Here is a 4,977-nt window from a genome sequence, read left to right as displayed (position 1 = left end):
AAGATGTATAATGTTTTAAAAGAGGTTGTCAGGGGCTGGAGAGATGGCTCAGTGGTTGAGAGCACTTGCTGCTCTTCCAGAGGACCCAGGTTTGATTCCCTGAACTCATATCCTTTTGTAACCACAGCTCCTGAGGATTCAATGTCCTCTTCTGGCATTCATAGACTCTGCACGCATTGCATGTGATGTGCAGGCTTATGCACACACCCAGACACAGAGCNCACTTCTTCAGAATGCTAACAAAAACTAATTCTACCACACCAGGCTTGTCTGGCAGTATTTTTACTATGACAACGATTACTGCTAACTCTGTTCCTCAAGCAGTACTTATTAACACATTCAAAGTAGTCTTGGTGTTAAGTCTAAGTAAAAGCATGGGCCTAGGTATGTAAGGGGCTCAATGACTAGTACTTTCATTTTTAAAGCAAGGAGACGTGTAGGTGTNTCCAGCATTTTGACACTGTGACATGATGTCATTGACAGTTTTTCTTGTGGGCGGGGGGGAGATCATATTCATAGCTATCCTGGGATGTTTGTAGCCTATGGGTCTCAGATTGGATAAACCTGCTAGAGAATAATCCAATGCAGGTATGTATAAAGGAAGTCGGGCTAGAGTAGAGACTCAGACAGAGACAGAGAGAGCTCTGTAAGTCCTGGTGTAATCTATCAAATTGATCGCTATGACTCATTTTGACAGAAGCGATGGAAGCCTGCCATGGCAAGGAACACATCACAGCTCCTGGACCTCAGCAAGACATGCAGTAGGCACAGTAAGAACAGCCCTTGTTGAAGTCACGAGGTCACGAGAGTTCAACAGGTGGTGACTGCCCAGTGATCTAAGTCAGGATCTTGAACTCCCTCCAGCCAAAGCACACTGGGGAAACTTATGCTCAAACCAAGCTCCAGGGAGCCTGTCTAGGTGCCCTGATGTTCATAGATCCCTGCTGTTTCCCTTGTCTATTTCTCTGACCAGTCTAGAGTTTACCAATAGCTGTTCAGTATGGTTTAAACTCCTTACTTGTCTTGGGGGGACTTTCTTAACACTGAAGTGAGTCTTGCATGTTGGAGGAAGAAAGCAAAATCCAACCTGGCCTGCTTCTATGTAGAGATGGCTAAGGCTAGAGACCAAGAGTGTGGCATTATAGCTGTCTCTCAAAACCTGACCTTTGGCAATGAGCAAAACCAGGCAGGGATGGCATGGGATGGTTTATCATGCAATTATGGTGAGGATCATGCCCAGCTTTGGAAGAACAGAAACACAAATGGAGAGTGGCACAGACTAACATACAGAGCTCTACAGAGCTACGGCAGGGGCTTCTAGGGCAGACCAGCTCTGTGGTGGGATAGGGAGAGGCCTTGTTCAAGGAAGGTGTTCACAGAGTCCAAAACTTCCATCCAGCCATCAGAAAAGTTAAAGTGTTCCTTTAACCAGAGGCCTTTTTACACCTCAGCAAATATAGAGTTATTTACTGTTGATTTTATTTAAGAGCCCCAATGAATACACCAATTGAAAGAGGCCATATTTCTTGCATAACATATCCTGCTGTGGGGTTCCTCTGACACCCACTTTTGCATCCCTCATCCTCTTGGGCTGCAATCTGCAAGGGTTTTTGTTTGTTTCTTTTCTTTTCTTTTCTTTTCTTTTCTTTTCTTTTCTTTTCTTTTCTTTTTTTATTGACATAAAGTCTCGCTTTGTGGTTGAAGCTTGTTTTGAAGGTAGGATTTATATTGGTACCCTGGGATGACAAGTATGTGCGATCAGATTGGCTATGATTTGGATCCTAAATGTCTTCCATAGGCACACATGTTGAAAGCCTTGTCCCAGATAATCATGTGCTGGGACATGGTGGAACATTGGGGAGGTCGGGCTTAGAGGGAGGAAGTTAAGGCATTGGGGTCACTTATTTTGTGGTGTGTATGATTGTTTTGCTTGCGTGTATGTCTGTGCAAAGTGCACTCCTGGTACCTACAGATGTCAGAAGAGGGCATTGGTTCCTCAGAAATGGAATTATGAACTGCTGTGAGCCACCATGTGGGTGCAGTTCCTCTGCAAGAACAANACATGGTCTATGTTGCTGAGATATCTTTGCAGCCCATTGGGGCCTTGATCTTGATGAAGGGAGTGTTTGCTCTCAGGCCACCATGAGGTGAGAAGCTGCATTCTACAACCCAGCCCACCATGATGACCATCACCACAGACCTCCAAAGAACAGAGCCCAAAGATCCTGAACTATGATATGATCTGTGATCTATCATAGATCTGCTGATCTATGATAATGAGCCCTCTAAGCTGACATTATCTTATCACAATAACAGAATGAAACTTAAGACAAATACTGTGCNCAACGGCAACTTAAGGGAGAAAGGGGTTTATTTGGCTTATAATTTCAGGCTACAGTCCATTTTGTGGGGAAGTCACCGAGGCAGGAGAATGAGACAGATGGTCACACTACATCTGTGGTCAACAGAATGGAAAGGCAAATGTATCCAAGAAGTCTGCTTGTTTCTAATTATTGTTCAGCTAGTTTTCCTCCTCTTACTATTATACATTTCAGAACCCTGGTTGTCAAATGGTTCTGTGACCCAGGCAGGACTCAGGACCACATTGCTATCACACTCACAGGAGACACACCAACTTTCCAGAAAGTGTCTACAGACAATGAGTCAGTTCAACTGCAGCCTCTGCAACTTCATCACCACGTGGAATAGTATTAGAAAGTCCTGGTAGGAGTGACTCCCACTGCCAAAGGTCTTTTCAGTGACTTGGTAAACATGGGGGATCTGGCCGTCGATAGTCAGGGCTCCTTGGAATTCAGAGATGTCCTGTTCCAGATGACCAAAACCCAAAAAAGCTGGATGAGATGCTGGAGTCCTTTCATGAGAGCTGCTTGTGCAGAAGGCATAGCTGCATTCTGGTACCTGAGTGCAGCATCCGAGAAATACCAGACAGAGCAGAAGAGCAAAGGAAACGCCCCGGACAAGAAGTGGGAGCAGCTGAAGATTCCTTATGTAAAAATACATACGCACATGCATCTCGTTCATATGTAAACATGTGCTCATCTTTTTCTTTTTCTCTTTCTCTTTCTTTTTTTTCTTTTTGGTTTTTCGAGACAGGGTTTCTCTGTGTAGCCCTGGCTGTCCTGGAACTCACTCTGTAGACCAAGCTGGCCTCGAACTCAGAGATCCTCCTGCCTCTGCCTCCCAAGTGCTAGGATTAAAGGCGTGCGCCACCACTGACCGGCTGTGCTCATCTTTTATAAATGCTAAACTTATATACATACCAAAGAATTATTTTAAAAATACTTGTGGCTTATTATAAGTAAATGTTACATTTGTATATATGTTTTATCTCCCTAAATACCTGTGGTCACATAAAATGTTTTTGAGTAAAGAAGATTGCTGCTATAAAATTTTTAGGAAAACTTAGACATGGACTCTGATGTGTAAATGCAACAAAATTGCTTTTGGTACACACACACACACACACACACACACACACACACACACACACAGAAGCAATCTAACACATATGGGATGAGATTTCCACATGCAAAGGTTACATCTTGTCAGAATACAGCTGTGCTAACTTATCCACAGTGTGCCTAGCTCTATGCTGGCAAAGCACAGTAGAGACAGCATGTCCTGAAAAGTCTCCAATGTTTGCTAGCCAGTCCTTTTCATGAGTTTGTTGGGTCCTGTTCTACATGAATTATGAATAATTCTATTCTCTGCCCACCATTTGTTATTATTGTAATCGTTATTATTGTTGTTGAGAGAGGACATGAATCCCAGTACTGGGCCAATGGAACACATTCTGAAGTCTGACAGTGAACTGTCGGGGAGGAGAGATATGTTTCCCTCTGATGAAGAGGTGGTGTGTGAAAATGGTCCCTTCTTACTTGGATAACCCATGTAAGGCTGCAATACTCGGCAGAGTACCAACTCTCTTAGACTCACTAGGGAAAAGGCAGTCTGGAAAATCTGACCCGGACATGGCTGACCGGGACCTTTCCCACTTTTAGATATCTTTTCATGTACAAAGTGATTGTTACCTGTAGCCAAATTTGCTTTAAAATATATGAGAGGAGAGGTTTTTTTTTTCCCAGTTATGGCTTACTGTTTCCTAATGTAATTGATTCATCCATAATTATTTTGCCATTACACTTATCCTTTAAAAATATACATTTAAGACTCATAAAATACACATAGGATTTGACTTTCCTTCCCTCATTTCTGCAAATGCCATAATAATTCCCAAAGGAAAAAAAACACATAAAAGAAAATGTCCCCTTTCAAACATTGTTCTAACAACTATTTCACCGATGCAACATTCTCCTTTTCTTTCACATAGTTTTACAGAAATCCAAATCTATGTTTGTTTTTCTCAGTGTCAAATATTGGTTGTACTGACTCCAAACAAGACCCAAGGGAGTTTGCAACAGAAGTTCTATCAGTAGTCAAGAATACTTAGTGGGTATTGACAGTGGGTAGTTAGAGCATTAATTTCTTTCTCCTCGGTCACCAAGTGCACATTTGAATCCAAGATGTTCTGTGTTTGTGATTTGCTTGCAACTCCAGTTTCACACTGCGTTATCTGCCTCCCACCCCCCTGCCCCATGATGTCATTAACCTGCACATTGTGAAATTCTGGTACACCGACAAAGGTTTGATTCCTGTGTTCAGTCAGTCTGTCCTCTCACCTGCGTCAAACCTGCTGCCTGGCCAGCCACACTGATATCTTGCATAATCCCAAGGGTAGTCACCATTACCTTGAGCAGAGAGTCCTGTGTGTGACTGTTTGTTCATTTGGAAGTCAGCCCTGAGATACACTTTGTTGTCCAATGAGAGCAGTGTTCTTTGCCTGTGACATGCTGTTTTCAAGAGGACAGAGAGGTGGGTCAGCAATTAAGAGCACTCGCTTGTCTTAGTCAGAGTTTCTATTCCTGCCCAAACATCATGACCAAGAAGCAAGTTGGG

The 4,977-nt window shown here is 43.1% G+C and overlaps 1 pseudogene; it reads right to left on the bottom strand.

Moving 5' to 3' along the window:
- The window catches only part of LOC110300152, a 7,772-nt pseudogene extending 2,808 nt beyond the window's left edge, over positions 1–4,964 (bottom strand).
- Positions 4,965–4,977: the final 13 nt, after the last annotated feature.

Source organism: Mus caroli, chromosome 8 (assembly GCF_900094665.2).
Source record: "Mus caroli chromosome 8, CAROLI_EIJ_v1.1, whole genome shotgun sequence".
Taxonomy (NCBI): domain Eukaryota; kingdom Metazoa; phylum Chordata; class Mammalia; order Rodentia; family Muridae; genus Mus; species Mus caroli.
This window is presented reverse-complemented; position numbering and strand designations above follow the sequence as displayed.